This window comes from Hyaena hyaena, unplaced genomic scaffold (assembly GCF_003009895.1).
Source record: "Hyaena hyaena isolate Hyena2069 unplaced genomic scaffold, ASM300989v1 scaffold_197, whole genome shotgun sequence".
Lineage (NCBI taxonomy): Eukaryota > Metazoa > Chordata > Mammalia > Carnivora > Hyaenidae > Hyaena > Hyaena hyaena.
This window is the reverse complement of record NW_024080830.1, coordinates 857109-875695: the sequence shown is the minus strand read 5'-3', so window position 1 is coordinate 875695 and position 18587 is coordinate 857109. Positions and strand designations below refer to the sequence as shown.

At 48.5% G+C, this 18587-nt stretch overlaps 1 pseudogene; it reads right to left on the bottom strand.

Annotated features, from left to right (window-relative positions):
- Nucleotides 1–2021: 2021 nt before the first annotated feature.
- Nucleotides 2022–10948, bottom strand: LOC120238052 (annotated as a pseudogene).
- Nucleotides 10949–18587: the final 7639 nt, after the last annotated feature.

Here is an 18587-nt window from a genome sequence, read left to right as displayed (position 1 = left end):
CTGGCCTCACACGGCTGTGTTTTAATCCTGACTGTCCAGGGCACCGCCCACCAAACTGGACCAGAGGTTGTTATACATGCATATGCAGATATTTTAAGTTTATTTTGAGAGAGGTAGAGGACCCCAAGGAGGCTCCACGCTGTCAGTCCAGAGCCCGACGTGGAGCTCCATGCCATGAATTGAGAGATCGTGATCTGAGCCAAAACCAAGAGTCCGACGCTCAAACGACTGAGCCCCCGGGCAGGCCCCTTTTACTTTCTAGAGAAGCAGTTACCAGATCACTCAGAATTCGACGTGGCCTGTGTTACATCCCTGTGGGACAGCACGAGCCCAGATCCTCAGGCCGGGACTCCCCGGGGCGTCTGGTTGGCTTCTCCTCCATCCCGGCCCCGCCCCTGCCGAGGCTCCCCCTGGCCCTGCAGCAATGGCAAGCGCCCTGCCCTGCCCTGTCCACCTGCCCCCCCGCACTGACCGCACGCGGTACTGTGGTGGTTTGGGCGCCATCTGCCCGATACCCGCGGGCCCCCCGAAGGACGGACAGTAGCTGATTCACAGGCCCAACTTTGTGTTTGTGTCACTCAACAAACCTTCACCACCGGGAGGAGGGAGGTAACGGGGACCCGACTGTGAAGACTGGGCGCCCGCACAACTCGCTCCCTCTGATATTCCTTATTTCCATCAGCGCTCACAGCTGTGACGCCTGGGCAACGATTGGGCATAAAAGGGCAGGGGTCTCACTAGATTCTTTCCAAGGGCTGCTCTCTGCGTACCACGCCGGCAAGGCTTGGCATGCGGCCCCAGCCCCCAGTGCGTGTCCGGACCAACACGGGCCCCGCCGGCTGGGGCGCAGCGGGAAGCTCAGTGTGCTTGCTCAGGGGAACGAAGAGCCCGAGTATCTCTGCCAGACGTCAGCGCCGGGGCCGTGGGGACAGAGGCGCATCTGCCGTCTTGTAGCCCTGTGAGCATGTGGCACACCTGAGAGCGTGGGTCACTCACACCCCTGTTCCTCTCCACCCCCCACCCCGCCCACCTGGGACTGTCAAGTCTCCTGCACCCATGCCCACCGCGTGCGTGACATCAGAGTTATATCTTGGTCTGTCTGTGCATCTGTTCATCTGAGGTTCTGACTCGCCCACCATTAGACACTGACCCTGAGAAGAGTTCCTTCCTTAGTTACAGCTTTATTCTTTTTTTTTAAAATATTTTTATTTATTTCTAGGAGAGAGAGAGACACACACACAGTGTGAGCAGGGGAGGGTCAGAGAGAGAGGGAGTCACAGACTGAAACAGGCTCCAGGCTCTGAGCTGGCAGTCAGCACAGAGCCCGATGCGGGGCTCGAATCCACGAACCGCGAGATCATGACCTAAACGAAAGTCGGACGCCCAACCAACTAATCCACCCAGGCGCCCCAGTTACAGCTTTATTCTTGACATCACTCTTTGAGACCAAAATGACTGTGCAGGTGACTCGTACCTGGAGTGAGTAATTACAGAGTGCGAGGGTCATAACACCAAGGGGCAGAATCTGTGGTCGGTTTACTTTTCAATTGCTGAGGTCACGCACAACACAGTGCAGCAAGTGTAGTTGTGCGTTCACGAGTTGACCGAACCTCTGTAAAAAGTTAGGAATGAGCACATTCTAGTATATGAATACTTCCTTATCTTACAAAGTAAAATCAAGCATTTTCTACTTTAAAATCATTTATACATAAAACAAAGACAGAACTCCTGGAGGTCAAACAAGGAAAACAGACAGCAAGTACAAAGCACTATTAAGTCATGAAACAAAGAAGAAGCTGAGGTAGAAGTCAGACAGTATAATCCACAACCTTTTTAGGGGCATACTTATGCCCAGCAACATCTCTAGTAAGAACTCATGTTTTTTGAGTCACAAGTTCCAAAGAGTTAATAATCCACTCTCTGAAATCGGATGTAAAACTATGACCGACAGAAGACACATGCACAAACTCTTGTCACACTAACAGAGTAAACGGTTTGACTAAAAGCTGCTGACGTTTCCATCAGTAGTAACTGTGGGGAGCTGGTTGGTTGTAACCGGAGTGTCCATATTGGGGGGTAGTAAGGTTCATGTCTGTGCTAAGGATCAGTCTATGCCACTGACTGGATCTATTGTCACTTGGCCACCCCCACTTAGACCTCTAAACAGTCTGTTACCTGGCAACCCATCCCCTCTCTTTCCCCGGTTCCCCCCAGCTCTGCTATTCCACTCCTCAACAATCGGAGGGGACCCAGGAGGGCATTTCAGGTATTCCTCGTACTCCTTCTCACCTTCTGTGAATCTACAGGCAAACATCTCTTCAAACTTTGGAACAGCTTCAGAAGTGTCTATCTTCCTGAAATTCCCAGCAATTTAAAGCAGTCGTACTGTGGAGAGGCAAGATGGCGGAGAAGTAGGAAGCACTGTACATTTCGCCTGCGCTCATCTCTCAAACAGAGAAGGCCTGAAGTCGTAGGACACTGAGCCACAGGAGTTTGGGAAGAGAAAGAGACGGCGTTGAAATACAAGAGACATAGAGAACTCCCCTCAGACGTAATTTGAATCCATCTTCTGCACGACATATCATAGTGAAAATGGCAAAATATAAGGACAAAGAGAGAATTCTGAAAGCAGCTAGGGAGAAAAGGGCCCCAACATACAAAGGGAAACCTACCAGAGTGGCGACAGACCTCTCTACTGAAGCAGTCGTACTGTTCAACAGTTATGTTGTTTCCATGTCTGGCCCACAGAGCGGCCAAAGGCTCCCCCGGTACTTCACCTCTCTAAGGTAACGGAGCCACTCCCATTACTAGTCTTTTAAACACATTTTTTTTAATTATGGAAAAATAATATTTTCACTTACCTGTATATTGAATGTCTGGTCCCTTTCATTCCATCTCGCAAATCCAGATTCCATCTCAGATGCTTTCCCTTAAGCTTTAAGAACTTCCTTAGCATTTCTTGTAGTGCAGGCCCATTGGTGCAAAATTCTGTGAGATTTTCTTCTTCTAAAATGTCTTTATTTTTCCTTAAGTTTGAAGAATATTTCCATTGGGTATAGAATTTAGGTTGCTAGTTTTTTTTTTTTTTTAATTTGTAAGGAATTTTAGAACTTCAAAGATGCCATTACATTGTCTTAGGTCTTTCATTGTTTCATTTTTTTATAATTTTTAAATGTTTATTTATTTTTGAGAGAGAGAGAGAGAGGGAGACACAGAATCCGAAGCAGGCTCCAGGCTCTGAGCTGTCAGCACAGAGCCCGATGTGGGGCTCGAACTCACAAAGCGCAAGACCATGAACCGAACTACAGTCATATGCTTAACCCACTGAGTCACCCAGGGGCCCCAGCTTTCATTGTTTCTGAGAAATCAGCTATCATTTTATTTTTTTTCCACTATCACTTTATAGTTATTCCCCTGAATGTAATGTGCAGTTTTTCTCTAGCTATATTTAAGATTTACACTTTTTGGTAATCTATCATACACCTAGGAGTGGTTTGTGTTTTTTCTGCTGGGACTCACTGAATTTCTCAGATCTATGAGTTCGTGTCTTTCATCAGTTAAAGAAAACCTTATCCATTGTCTCTTCAAATATAGAAGAGACAGTTCTATACTTTATTATAATCTCTCTTTATTTTTCCCTGTTCCTTCAACGGAGCCCTAAGATCCATTAACACGTATTTTTAACCAGTTTATAGTTCCACACATCTTGGATATTCTTTTATTTTTCCATTCTTTCCTCTCTAATTTGGATAATTTCTAATGAAGTATCTTCAAACTAACTGATCCTTTCTCTTCTGTCTCCATTATGCTGTTAAGTCTGTTGAATTTTTCATTTCAGATATTGTATTTCTTTTACCTCCAGAACTTTCCTTCCATTAATTTTTTTATAGTTCCCATTTCTCTGGTGAGAATTTCATCAACTCACATATTCTGTCCATCTTTTCACTTTTTTTCGTAAATTGTTTTTTATATTTACAATAGTTGTTTTAAAGTCTTTATCTGCTAATTCCAACATCTAGGTCATCTGTTGGTCTGCTCCTATTCACTCTTTTCTTGATTATGTCTTTTATTTCTTGGCATATCTAGTGGTTTTTCACTGTACACTTGACATTGTGGATGATACACTGTAGAAACTCTGGATTGTGTTTATATCTTCCTCTATAAAGAACTGACATTTGCTTATTATTCTGATAGGCAGTTAAATTTGTGGCAGATTACTTTGATCCTGTGGAAGCCTGGTTTTAATCTTTGTTAGCACAGCTCTGCTTTGGGGAACCTGGGAGGCTCAGTCGGTTAAGCATCTGACTCTTGACTTAGGCTCAGGTCATGATCTCATGATTCTTGAGTTTGAACCCCACAACAGGCTCTGCGATGACAGTGCAGAGCCTGCTTGGGATTCTCTATCTTCCTCTCTCTTTGCCACACACACACACACTCTCTCTCTCTCTCAAAATTAAAGAAATAAACTTAAAAAAAAAAAAAAAAAAAGGTCTGCTTTGGTTTCTTTGCTCCGGAGTATACCCTCTTGTATCATGTATATTTAAATTTCTTTGTATATTTTGACATCTTTAAAACTTTTCTGTCGGGGGAGAGACTGCCCCTTCCAAAGCCAGCCAATTCTTAAAGACGCCAAAAGGCTCTTTAGGAAGCATGCCTCCAATCTGCAAACTAACCAGCCTGGAGCCAGGCCTCCCCTACTGGCCCTGCACCCCAAGAGGCAGTATTCCTCAGTCTTCATTTCAGGGCCAGGGACGTGCCCTACAGCTTAGGGCCCGATGGCATTATTCAAACTGGCCAGTCCTAAGCTGTCTGCCCTGGCATTGGCCTTTCTTTCCTCCAAAAATCCCAGTAAAGGTCTTGATGGAGGCTTTCCCCTTGGTCCTGACCACCTGGTGCTTCCTTATGTGGCCCCGCATGGCATCGTGCCTCCCATTTCTGGGACCCGTGAGCATAATGAACATTGTTCTTTCCTGAGTCTCTCCTGCGTGTCCTCTTGTGAAGCATATTTGCACAGACTCAGGAGAGATGTCCAGTCTGTGCAGCCCTCCCTTCTTGGGTTTTCTTTTCAGTTTGCAGCCACTCTCACACCATCAACCTCCAAATTCTCTCTCTTTGTCTTGGTACAACTGCCACATTTTGCTCAAGCCCTAGTGTTACAGGCCCTGAGGGGCTGGGAAGTGCGGTCATCGGGGAGAAGTCAGATGAATGTGGCTGAGTGGCATTCACTAGCTTCCTTCCCTCATTTCAACGATCGTGTCCTCCCGGTTTCTGTCTGCTTCTGCTCGCCGCTGCGGCCTTCACGCTCTTGGTCTTCGTATTTAACATGGAATTCATAGTTGTGATTAGCAGGAGAGTTTGTCCAACTGAGGCAACTCTGTCGTGGCCTAAAACAGACTTTCCAAGTTTCCTGATGTGCAAGCGTGCTCACATCAAACGATGTGGAATAAAAAATCAGAAATCCTCACAAATTGAGGAAACAGTATTTTCTCACTGTTGTTGGCAAATAATTTTGGTCACCTCTACTTCCTAGTATCCCCAGATTATAGAACTCAAATAGCTGTGATTGAGTTGACGCGCTGTGCTTAAAGGGCGATTAAGCAGAATGATCTGTTCCTCGCGCACACCCGCCCTCCTCATGTTTAATGTGCACAGCATCACACAGAACTCTCTAGTAGTTCACTCAAGTGACAAAAACAATTTTTATAAGCTTGTCTGGGAAAGAAAAGTTACTTTTCCACACTTTGATATTGGAATCAATATTTAAACTGATGGAATTCTTTATGTTTTCAAGAAAACGACAGGTAAGGGGCGCCTGGGTGGCTTAGTCGGTTAAGCGTCCGACTTTCGCTTAGGTCATGATCTCGCAGTTCGTGGGTTCGAGCCCCGCATCGGGCTCTGTGCTGACTGCCAGCTCAGAGCCTGGAGCCTGTTTCAGAGTCTGTGACTCCCTCTCTCTCTGACCCTCCCCTGCTCACGCTGTCTCTCTCTCTCTCTCCTAGAAATAAATAAAAACATTAAAAAAAATTAAAAAAAAAAAGAAAACGACAGGTAATTAAAATTAAAGAACTGATTTCTGTTCCCCAAGCTTGCTCAAACAGCGTTTTCTACAATGATGACTGGGCGTGGACCGCTTCCACAGACCTGGACACGGACCCCGTGAGGGCAGTGAAGAGTCTGTGTGCACACAGGTTTCTGCAAACACCGAGAACTTCATGGGACGCGGAGCAGTGTCGCCAGAGGACGGTGGAGCCAAACCCAACACTGGAGCTCTGACACATCCTGTAATGAAACGTTTGGCTTGGCTTGGAAATGCTCCTTGCAATGTTTCCACACCTTCTTCTCAATGTTTCCACTCCCTCTCAATCTCTATCTTTCATTTCCTTTGCCCCTAATATTCTTCCAGTGGAACTTCCAGTTTTCACATAGAGCTTTCTTCTCTCCAGATGTCCAGGACAATCTGATAGTTACCATAGTTACCATTAAAAAAAAAACACCAACAAAATGGGGCGCCTGGGTGGCTCAGTCAGTTGAGCATCCAACTCTTGGTTTATGGCTCAGGTCATGATCTCACGGTTCCTGAGATCGAGCCCTGTGTCAGGCTCTGCGCTGACAGCTTGGAGCCTGCCTGGGATTCTCCCTCTCTCTCTGCCTCTCTGTTGCTCGTTTGCTCTCTTTCTCTCTCAAAATAAATAAATAAACATGAAAAAATAAAAACATAATAAATAAAAAACAACAAAGGAAACAAAAACACACTCGTTGGACATAAAGGAAGAAACAAAACACACAGCAACTATGAGAACAATCAAAGCTGACACAGCTGACTTTTCCCCCGAAAACGGGCTGTCACCTGCTCTAGAAGCCAGAGCAAGAAGAACACGTCGATTGTGATGCAGAGCAGAGCGCAAGCAGTCAGGAGTCCCGCCACTGCTTTCCAAGGACTCCGCTCTAAATACTGATGAGCTACTTGGACTCTCCCTCTGGCTCCCACTCGGAGCCAGGGACCCCGTGGATTCGCAAAATCGCAGACCCCCAGATCTGGAAGGGATGGAAGGGATGACTGAACCTAGTTTGTACCAATCATCAGGGTACAAAGGAGCCCTGAAGGACAGCTCGCAAGTCCCCCCGTGACCAGAGTCCATGGTTTCTCACCTCAGTCCATCCCACTGCTGGGCAGCGTCAGTGGTTAGAAATTTCTTTCCAGCATGAACTAAAATTCTTGTTTCGGGACTGTGCTCACAGGCCCTCGCCCTGCCGTTGAGCGATACAAATCTACAGTTACTTTTTTTTTTTTAATTTTTTTAATGTTTTATTTATTTTTAGGAGAGAGAGAGACAGCGTGAACAGGGGAGGGTCAGAGAGAGAGGGAGTCACAGACTGAAGCAGGCTCCAGGCCCTGAGCTGGCAGTCAGCACAGAGCCCGACGCGGGGCTCGAACCCACGAACTGCGAGATCATGACCTAAGCGAAAGTCGGACGCTTAACCGACTAAGCCACTCAGGCGCCCCAACAAATCTACAGTTACTTAATAGTAAATATGGACATGCAAGAAACTGTGATTTCTTTCTGTAAGTCAGCTTACACTTCCATCCCAGTCTCCCGCCAGTAGTGTCCCTGGAAACATTCCCTCTCGGTGGTTAGAAAATTCCTGGCCAATGCCGAAACGCCCAACAGCCCCAGGGCAGCAAGGAGGTCCCCGGGGCCTGGGCAGAGGTGGGTATTCAGGGACATTACTATTTTAGTTCCTCGGTTCATGCCCGATACCACTGGAATGCCCAGGGTCCCGTTGGGCGGCTATGAGCGCAGCCGCGCGGCCACCCGGGTCCTGACACCTTCCGGGGCACCATCATGCCAGGGAGCCAGTGCGTAACCGTGAGGCAAGTACCTAGTCTGTGCCCTTCCTCTCAGAATATCTTTTTCTCGTAATTCTTTTTTTTTTTAAGTATATTTATTTATTTTGAGTGAGAGAGAGCAGAAGAGAGTCAGAGAGAGAGAGGGAGAGAGAATCCCGAGCAGGCTCCACGCTATCAGCACAGAGACCAACCTGGGGCTCAGATTCTCGAACTGCGGAATCATGACCTGGGCCTAAACCGAGGGTCGGACGCTTCACCGGCGGAGCCACCCCGGCACCGCTCTCCTAAACGTACCTCCTTCTTAACCGTACCCCTCCTCGCTCCCCCACCCGAAACTCCTTAATCGCTTACAGGTTTCCATGGAAGTCAGGGAGGGCCCTTGTCATCCGGCCTCGTGGCACAGCCCCCAGGCACTGAAATCCCGCTTGCACACTCGCCCGAAGCGGGAGAGGAAGGTAAACACGGGAGGCCCAAACGCAAGTCTGAGCCGCCCCGGGGAGCACAGGTGAGTCCTTCTCTCCACCTCCTTCCAAATATTTGAAACTATCTATCATGTTTACCTCAAATGCTGCCCAAGTCAGAAACCGTTCCTGGTTCCTTCACGGGCTCCTTCACGGGCTCCCCCAAACAGAGTTTCCAAGTTTCTCATTCCTGTCTCAACCTGCTACCGTCCGTCGCAGCCTTTTAACAGCTGGGCCGAGACCCCCACACGCGGCCGCAGGCTCGGGCTGACCCAGCACGCGAGTCCCAGAGCCGGGCGAGCGTGCGCTCCGGACAACACACAGCAACGTGCGTGCGAGTGTGTCCGTCCCCCACGCGCCGCGCGCGGCCCCCCATCCAGGCTGCCGTCAACGCAGCTGCACACTCTCTCCCGGCGCCTCCTCCAGTGCGTGTCGCTCGGAGCGGCCACCGTGAGGGAGCTCTCGTCCGCGGCTGCCTCGCTTCTGACGGACGCCGTCTCCATCACTTCAGCTTGTCAGCCTCGCTCCTCCTTGGATCCCAAGGAGTTTCGGCTTTTCGAGAAAAGCAGGCGGGGCTGGGAGACGCCGGGCTTTCAGGAGGCTCCGGCCTCTCCGCCTCAGAGACTCGCCCGTGTTTGTTCCATCAGAGGAAACTCAGCAAAACCTTCTCTCTGCGTCTACAGTTAAGATGCCCACATAGACCTAAACCCTATCAGTTTGGAGCTAAATGGCGGAAAGGCCAGTGGAATTAGTGGGAAGTCGAGTACATAACCAAAACACGCTAACAGAGGGCTGCTAAGGAGAACAAAATTCTTCAGAAACTTTCTAAGAATTACTTTAATTAGCATGCAGATTGTTCGTCTGGAACAGCTGCATTGTTTGGCCTCGATCGGCTCTCAAGTAGCATCACTGGCTTCAGAAAGCCCTTTGATGAGCGCGAGGCCACACGACAGCTTGAGCCCAGCATGCCGACTACAAATTACCAGGTTCCACGTTAATGAGGTTTTCGTGCCGTGAGGATTAGAGGGTTTTGGAGACAGAGGAAAGCTCAGTGCATATTGAATCTAAACCTCTCCCCGTTGCTAAAAGCCTCTGTGTGAATAGTTTTCCTGAGCAAGGACTGTGTAGTATACGTGTGTATACATCTCACACGAAGTTATGGAGGGAAGCGGGGAGAGAGGAAGAGGGAGAAATGTATTTATTTTTAACTGGATCGAAATCTTTCTTGGGCTGATTTCCACCTCCCTGCCCTAGACCTGCGCTGGGAAACCCCGCACAAGAAGACACAGTCTGCCCTTCTGAGAACTTTTCTCTGTAGGCTCGGCAGCGCCGGGCACCCCCTCGCTAACCACTCACAGCCTCCGTCCTTCCTGGGAGGCCCCCCCTCAGTGCTCGGGGGCAGGGTGCACCTGCGGACAGCCGCGGACCCAGGGCCTGCACCCATCCCTGCGTGTCTTCCACGGGAGCACTGAGCGCAGAACACCCCACGCAAGGCTCAGACCATGCAGGTGGCAGTAACTTCTGATGATCTCTGCCCTCTCCCTTCCCAGTCGACACGGCCAGGCGCCTCCACAGAACATGCAGACGTTCCCCCTCCCCGTGAAGGCGCATCAGAGAGAAGCCCAGGCCCGTGGACACGTGGAGTCTTCTCGGCCTCCCCAGCCCATTGGAAATGTCTACCCTCAACCGAGTTCTTAATCTTGGCTGCACATAGAATCACCCAGGAGCTTTAAGCATGGAGACGTCCAGGCCACGCCGGGATCAACAAGGCCGATTCACCCCATTCAAGTCTAAAAAACCATTTATAACGCTACCTCTCGTTTCTTCTGTTTCAGGCGTTATCCACTGACTTTCATTTCGTGTGCTGGGATTTTGGCTGTTTGTTGCATATGTGCGTTTTCACACACACAGACACACACGTGCACACACAGGCACACATGCACAGGGTCACAGGCACACACACAGGTTTACACGCGCACACACACGCAGGTGCTCACATGCACACGAGCACACATGTCCCAACCATGAATTCTCAACATGCTCCCTCCTAAATATTCGGTTCTTTGCCTTCTCTCTGTGTGAACATTATCCACATGGAAACTATGGCTCCATTTCCTTTCTTTTACCTTTTTTCTCCCCAAAGTGAGTAACTGCCTTGGTCTTCCAGTTGTTCGACCTTCCACGCACTCATCATGGACTCACCCCAAACTGCACCGTGGGCCCAGACACACCCGGCCTTCATTGTCTCGTCCCCTCGGTGATGAGGTCCCGTGGGCCTCGCTCCTCCTTCCCCGTCCGCACGACTGTGCTCAGGGCCCCCCCGGGAGCCACGATGCGGCTTCCTGTCTCCTGCGTTGGGTTCCTCTGTCCTGGATCCCGGGTGCCGGGCTTCCCATTTGCCTTGCGTCCCTCCACAGGCCTCCTGAGAGAGCGTGTGCAAGGTCAGCGCGTGGAGACCCTCCACATCCGTGGTCTCGACGGTGAAGGGGTCTGGATGGAAAGTGCCCTCAGAGTGTCAGGGCCTCGTGCGTGATCTCCTGACGTCCAGGGTTTTCGTAGTGGGGGATGTCGCACCGCAGCCGGGGCTCCCCAGCTTCCGGAGGTGCTCCTGGCTCCCCGAGGGGGTCTGGTTCATCATTCCGGCTGGAACACCGGTCTCCTTAGACGTTTCACTGGCCACCAAAGCCCAGGAGTGTCCTATTAACGTCTCTGTTTCTCATCCCTTTCCCCCTCGGATTTTGAGAGTTAAAAAAAAAACCATCTTCCGACAATTGTGCTGCTGAGATTGGCATTTATGCTATTGGAGGTTGTTTTGCTTTGTCTTGTTTTGTTTTGTTTTGCTTTGTCTTGTTTTGTTTTATTTTGTTTTGCTTTGTTTTGTTTTGCTTTGCTTTGCTTTGCTTTGTTTTGCTTTGTTTTGTTTTACAAAAGCTTTCTCCCCTTCCAGCTGCTCCTGTGTCGGGCATTCTGTCCTTGTTTCAGAATGTTCCGGTTTCTTGCGATACCTGCTCTTCTCTCTCTGAGGATATGAAATCTAACATTTAAGTTTCTTCCCCCGCATTGTGTCTATTTCCTCCAGATGTTCGTCCTTCTCCCCCTTGTTCCGGGGTCTGAAGTCAGTGTTGGGTGCTCTCCTCCGGGGTCGGAAGTTGCAGGCTGTCCACTTGTCGAAGCAGGGCTGGCGGGTTTTTCGCAGCTACGAGCGCGTGCTCGCCTTCGGGCGCACGGCTGGGAAAGCGCCCCGGGCCCTCGCCTGGAAACTGGACGTTTCTCAAGGACACACGAGACTCTTCACTGCCAAGCGTCTCACATCTTGTGTGGACGACACAGTGCTGAGGCCGCTCACTTAACCCCCTCGGGGACAGACCTTCTCGGCGACCCCGTCCAGGCAGCAAGCCTTCCCCAGGCCTCCTCTGAGAGGTGGTCAGAAGAGGCTTCACGTGTCCCGGGAACCTTTACTTCGAGGCCCACCTGGTCCCTGCTCCGGGTCCCCGCTGCTGTCCCCTGAGGGGCCGCGGGGCTGGTCACCACTCCTGCATCTGCTTTCCGGCCCCGCAGCGTCCTTGCTCTCACCTCCGTCCCCTTCGTCCGTAGGGACCTGCACCCGTTCTTCTCTCCCCTTCCTTCCCCTCCTCCTTCTCGTCCCTGTCTGCCTCTGAGGTCATCTGAGAGACTCACACAGGAGCAAAGGAAAAACTGAGCCTTCACATCAAGGACGCTCCCGGGCTCCTTTCTACTCTTCAAACAACGCTGTGTTCCCAGCTCAGGGTGAACCACGCAGAGCGCGGACCCCCCCAGGCCTGCCCTTCCGCCGTCGGGAAGACACCCGAGCTGTGAGCCTCCGCAGGTCCCCCCGTGGGTGGTTTGGGATGGACAGCCCGGAGGTCCCATGCGACACAGGACTGTGTCTCCCTCCCTCTGCCCCCCCCCCCCGGCTTGTGCGCGCATGCTCTCTCTCTCTCTGAAATAATAAACTTTAAAAACAAAACAGTGTGGGGGCGCCTGGGTGGCTTAGTCGGTTAAGCGTCCGACTTTCGCTTAGGTCATGATCTCGCGGTTCGTGGGTTCGAGCCCCGCGTCGGGCTCTGTGCTGACTGCCAGCTCGGAGCCTGGAGCCTGTTTCAGTCTGTGACTCCCTCTCTCTCTGACCCTCCCCTGCTCACGCTGTCTCTCTCTCTGTCTCCCTCCCAGAAATAAATAAAAATATTAAAAAATAAAAATAAAAAAAATAAAAACAAAACAGTGTGAAAGACCCTGACGAGATCTTGGCTTGTGGACAAGTTATAAATATGCATGTTTACGTTTTCTTTCCCGTAGAGCTCTTCCATGGGACTTGCCACCATTCTGCCCCAGGCTGTCATTCTGCACGTCTTTTCTTCTTTGAGACGTGATGTCGTGAACTCCTTGAGGATGGGGACCGTGACACATTCATCTTTATATTCCTAAGCTTCTTTCCAAATGCCTGGGGAATTATTAAATTTTCGCACATCCGAGACTCACCCGGAGAGCCCGTAACATGTGCGAGCCCCCCCCCCCCCCCCCCCCCCCCCCCCCCCCCCCCCCCCCCCCCCCCCCCGCTGCCGGCGATTCTGGTTGTGTGCTGCTGACGCGGGGCCTGGTGATGAGCGGGTGGCCCTCGGGCGCTTGCTGAGAACTAACCACCTGGGGAATCGGGAGTGTGTGGCGGGAAGGGGTGAAGAACGAGAAGGCGGCAGGTAAGAGCTGCAGGCTCGCGTGACTGAGGGTCTCCGGGGAACTGGGACCCTCCCCACCCCCGCCCCATTCACAACGTTTCTGTTCCTTTCCCGTCAGGAGGTCAAAACGCACCTAAAGGTCTCTGGAGGCGAAAGGCTCGGATCCGCCCGGTTGGAAGGAAAGGCCTTTCCTGGGGCCTCTGAGTTGACCTGACAAAAGACAGATGAGCGAGAGAGAAGTTCCTTTCCGCCTGCAACGCGCCTCCCGCGGGCGAGTTCAGAGGAGACCCCCAGGGCTGTGTGCCCGACGCAGCAGATGGCGGGAGGGGCCTCCACGGGAAGAACAAACGGGCTTCTTCAGGGAAGGCGAGTGTTGTTAGGAAAAGGAACAGGAGGTAAGGAAGTCGGGGAAAATGCTCGTCTGCGCAGGTATGAGCGGGCTTTCTGTCTTCTTCAGGCCGTGAGACCCTCGCAGACGGCGTTTTCCACAGGCCGAGTCCTCCTCTCTCTGCTGGGATTAGAAGTCACCCCACAGGGAAGTCATTTTCCCAGAAGCTGCTGCTTGTAGGGAGACAAGGCAAGAGGCTTCTGTCTACACCCGTTGAATCAAATGTCTTGCTTTTATTTATTTAAAAAAAAATTTTTTAATGTTTTATTTATTTCTAGGAGAGAGAGAGAGAGAGACAGCGTGAGCTGGGGAGGGTCAGAGAGAGAGGGAGTCACAGACTGAACCAGGCTCCAGGCTCTGAGCCGGCAGTCAGCACAGAGCCCGACGCGGGGCTCGAACCCACGAACCGTGAGATCATGACCTAAGCAAAAGTCGGATGCTTAACTGACCAAGCCACCCAGGGGCCCCAAATGTCTTGCTTTTAAAATAATCTTCATACAGGGGCACTTCGGCTCAGGTCGTGGTTTGTGAGTTAGAGTCGGGCTCTGTGCCAACAGCTCGGAGCCTGGAGCTGCTTCAGATTCTGAATCTCCCTCTCTCTCTGCCCCTCCTCCGCTCACACTCTGTCTCTCTGTAGTTCAAATTAAATAAATATTAAAAAATTTTTAAAAATAATCTTGATACTAATTCTGGGGTCCTGAGTGGGTCCCCAACAGCCTCAAGCTCTCTCATGGCTTTAAAAGGAAAGTTAACAAGTGGACACCCTGCCAAGCGTGGAATTGTCTTCCGATGTCAGCTCAGCGGCTGCCGGGAAAAGCAGCGAACGTATCCAGTCCACACTCCCCAGAAAAAGATGTTCATCTATGTCCAGTCAGCTCCAAAGCTGCCCGAGCGCCGGGTCTCACTGCAGATGTGGTTGCTGGCACAAGTGAACTGAGTCCTGAAGAGCCAGGCTATAATATAACAGCAGAAAATACGTGAGAAAATGAGCCACCCGTGTGAGCAAGGACGGCGCTTTCTTGGAAGGGAGATTGTTATGTCTTACAAGACGTTAATTAGTTACTCAAAACGCCAGTTTTCTGCATTAAAGCGGGCAAGTTTCCTTATGATTGTCCCTGCGTAGGGTCAGTTTCCCCACCTACCTTATCTTTAGTATCTTCCTTTTTTTTATTAAGAAGTTTTTAATGTTTATTTATTTTTCAGAGAGAGAGAGAAAGAGAGACAGGGACAGAGTGCGAGCGGGGGGGGGGGGCAGAGAAAGAGAGAGACACAGAATCTGAAGCAGACCCCATGCTCAGCACGGAGCCTGAGGTGGGGCTCAGTCCCACAACCCTGGGATCGCGACCTCAACTGAAACGGAGTCGGCCGCTCACCTGACTGAGCCTCCCAGGCGCCCTGATCACTCTCTCTTGTTATTTAGGCCTTAAAATACACAAAATTTTATGAAGTGATAATAATAACAGCAAAATGTTGTTGGCTTTGTGAGGTTAACAGAAATAACATGTATTTAACTCATACCACAAAAAGGTGGGATAAGGAAGATAACTATACAGGAGGAGCATTCCTGTCTCTCACTGGAAGTAAATATAAATCTGAAGCTGATTCTGATTAGGTGCATAGGGTAAGCCCCAGAGCAACCATTAGGAAATAACCCAAAAGTATACAATGAAAAGGCAGAGAAGGACAAATACCATATGTTTGCACGTATAGGAGGATTAGGAGGAACTTGACGGAGGACCAAGGGGGAGAAGAAGGGCGGAAATGGTGGGGGAAAGGGAGGGAGGCAAACNGTATAGGAGGATTAGGAGGAACTTGACGGAGGACCAAGGGGGAGAAGAAGGGCGGAAATGGTGGGGGAAAGGGAGGGAGGCAAACCATGAGAGACTCTTGAATGCTGAGAACAAACTGAGGACTGATGGCTGTGGGGGGGAGGGGGGATGGGCATGGAGGAGGGCACTTGTGGGGATGAGCACTGGGTGTTATGTGGAAACTAATTTGACAATAAACTATTTGTAAAAAAAAAATACAATGAAAATCAGTACAGAAATTAAATGCTACGTTAGAAAATATTTTTTCAGGGCAGAAGAAAACATTGAAGGAGTAATAGTGGAACAAAGAAGACAGGAGACACATGTAAAACAAAAAGGAAAATCGTAGACATAACTCCAACTACACCAATAATAACATTAAATGTAAATGGATTTTAAAAAGGCAATAACACTCTTGTCAAATTGGATGTTAAAAAGCAAGACCCAATATTATGCTGTCACAAGAGACTCCCTTTAGACTGAAAGACAGACATAGACTGAAAGCAAACTAACGGAAAAAGAGACATGGTGCAAACAGTAACCACAGAAGCCTGGGGTGCCTACAGTAACATTCAACAAAATGGACTTCATTATTTTTTAATTTTTAATTTTTATTTATATTAAAAATTTTAACATTTATTCATTTTTGAGAGACAGAGCATGAGCCGGGAAAGGGGAGAGAGAGAGGGAGACGCAGAATCCGAAGCAGCTCCAGGCTCCGAGCTGTCAGCACAGAGCCCGATGCAGGGCTCGAACCCATAGACTGTGACATCATGGCCTGAGCTGAAGTCGGACGCTCAACCAACTGAGCCACCCAGGTGCCCTTCAGGTAGTTCTATGTTTAACTTTTTGAGGAACTTCCACACTGTTTTCCCGAGCAGCTGTGCCAGTTTACCTTCCCACCAACAGGGTAAAAGTGTTCCCCTTTCTCCACATCCTGGCCAACACCCATGGTTTCCATACTGTTGATGTTAGCCATCTGGACAGGTGTGAGGTGAAGTGTCATTGCAGTTTGGATTTGCCTTTCCTGATGATGAGCGATGTTGAGTATCTTTTAATGTGTCTGTTGGCCATCTGGATGTCTTCTTTGGAAAAATGTCTATTCATGTCTTCTGCCCATTTTTAAATGACATTATTCACTTTTGGGGTGTTGGGTTTTACAAATTATTATTTTCTTAAAAGTGGTAATTTCTTGTTTTAATGAATAGACACTTTTTTTTAGTTTATTCGTTTATTTTGAGAGAGAGTGAGAGAGTGGAGGAGGGGCAGAAAGAGAGGGAGAGAGAGAGAATCCCAAGTACCATCAGAGCAGAGCCTATTGTGGGGCTCAAACCAACGAACCGTGAGACCATGACCTGAGCTAAAATCAAGAGTTAGAGACATAACCGACTGAGCCATCCCAGCACCCCTATACATTCTTTGTATATTTTGGATACTAACCTTTCATCAGATATGCCATTTGCAAATATCTTCCCCCTTCTGTGGGTTGCCTTTTAGTTTCATTGATGGTTTCCTTCACTGTGCAGAAGCTTTTCATTTTTATGTAGTTGCAATAGTTTACTTTTGCTTTTGTTTCCCTTGCCCCGGGAGACATACCTGGAGAGAAATTGCTATGACCAATGTCAAAGAAGTCGCTGCCTGTTTTCTCTTCTAGCATTTTCATGGTTTCAGGTCTCACCTTTAGGTATGTCATCCAGTTTGGATTTATTTTCATGTATGGTGTAAGAAAGTGGTCCAGTTTCCTCCTTTCAGATGTTGCTGTTCAGATTTCCCAACACCATTGTTGAAAAGGCTGTCTTTTTCCCATTGGATAGTCTCTCCTGCTTTGTCGAAGATTAATTGACTATATAATTGTGGGTTCATTTCTGGATTTTCTATTCTGTTCTGTTGATCTATGTGTCTACTGTTGTGCCAGTACCATAATGTTTTGATCACAACAGCTTTGTAATATAACTTGAAGTCCAGAATTATGATGCCTTCAGGTTCACTTGTCTTTTTCAAGGTTGCTTTGGCTCTTCAAGGTCTTTTGTGGTTCCACACAAATTTTAGGATTGTTTGTTCTAGCTCTGTGAAAAATATGTTGGTATTTTGATAGGAATCATATTAACTGTGTAGGCTGCTTTGGGTCATATAGATATTTTAACAGTATTTGTTCTTCCAATCCATGAGCATGGAATGTCTGACAAAATAGACTCCAAAGCAAAAATGTTACTGGAAACAGAGACATTTGAAATGATAAAAGAGTCAATCCATTAGGAAGAAACAATGATAAATCTATATACACCTAACAACAGAACATCAAAATATATGAAGCAAAAATTGACAGAAATGGAGAAATACACAATTCAACAATACTCGGAGACTTCAAGACCCATTTCCTTTTTTTCCCTTAATTTATTGTCAAGTTGGTTTCCATATAACACCCAGTGCTCATCCCCACAAGTGCCCTCCTCCATGCCCATCACACCCCTTCCCCTCTCCCCCACTTCTTCAACCCTCAGTTTGTTCTCAGCATTCAAGAGTCTTTCATGATTCGCCTCCCTCCCTCTCCCCTACCATTTCCCCCCTTCTTCTCCCCCACGGTCCTCTGTTAAGTTCCTCCTAATCCTCCAATACATGCAAACATATGGTATCTGTCCTTCTCTGCCTGACTTATTTCGCTCAGCATAACACCCTCAAGGTCCATCCATGTTGCTACACATGGCCAGATTTCACTCTTTCTCATTGCCATGTAGTATTCCATCGTATAGATAAACCACATCTTCTTGATCCATTCGCCCGTTGATGGAAACTAAGGCTCTTTCCATGTTTTGGCTATTGTTGAGAGTGCTGCTATGAACATTGGGGTACATGTGCCACTATGCCTCAGCACTCCTGTATCCCTTGGGTAAATTCCTAGCAGTGCTATTGCTGGGTTCAAGACCCATTTCCAACAATGAATAGAAAAACTCAACAAAGAATAACAATAGAAGACTTGAACAATAGGATACACCAGGGAGACCTAACAGACATCTATAAAACACCTGACCCAGCAACAGTAGACTACACACATTCTTCTCAAGTGCACATAAAACATTCTCCAGGATAGACCATGAAACAACATCAATATATTTAAAAGATAAAAAGTATGTTCTCCTACTGTAATGGAATGAAATTATAAATCAATAACAGAAAGAAATTTATAAAGTCACAAATATGTGGAAATTAAACAACACAGTCCTAGATAACCAATGAGGCAAAGAAGAAATTCAGAGGGAAATCTAAAAATACTTTGAGATGAATGAAAATGAAGGTGAGACATACCAAAACTTGAGGGATGCAACTAAAGCAGTATTTGGAGGGAAATTGATAGCTATAAATGTCTGTATTAAAAAAAGAAGACTCTTT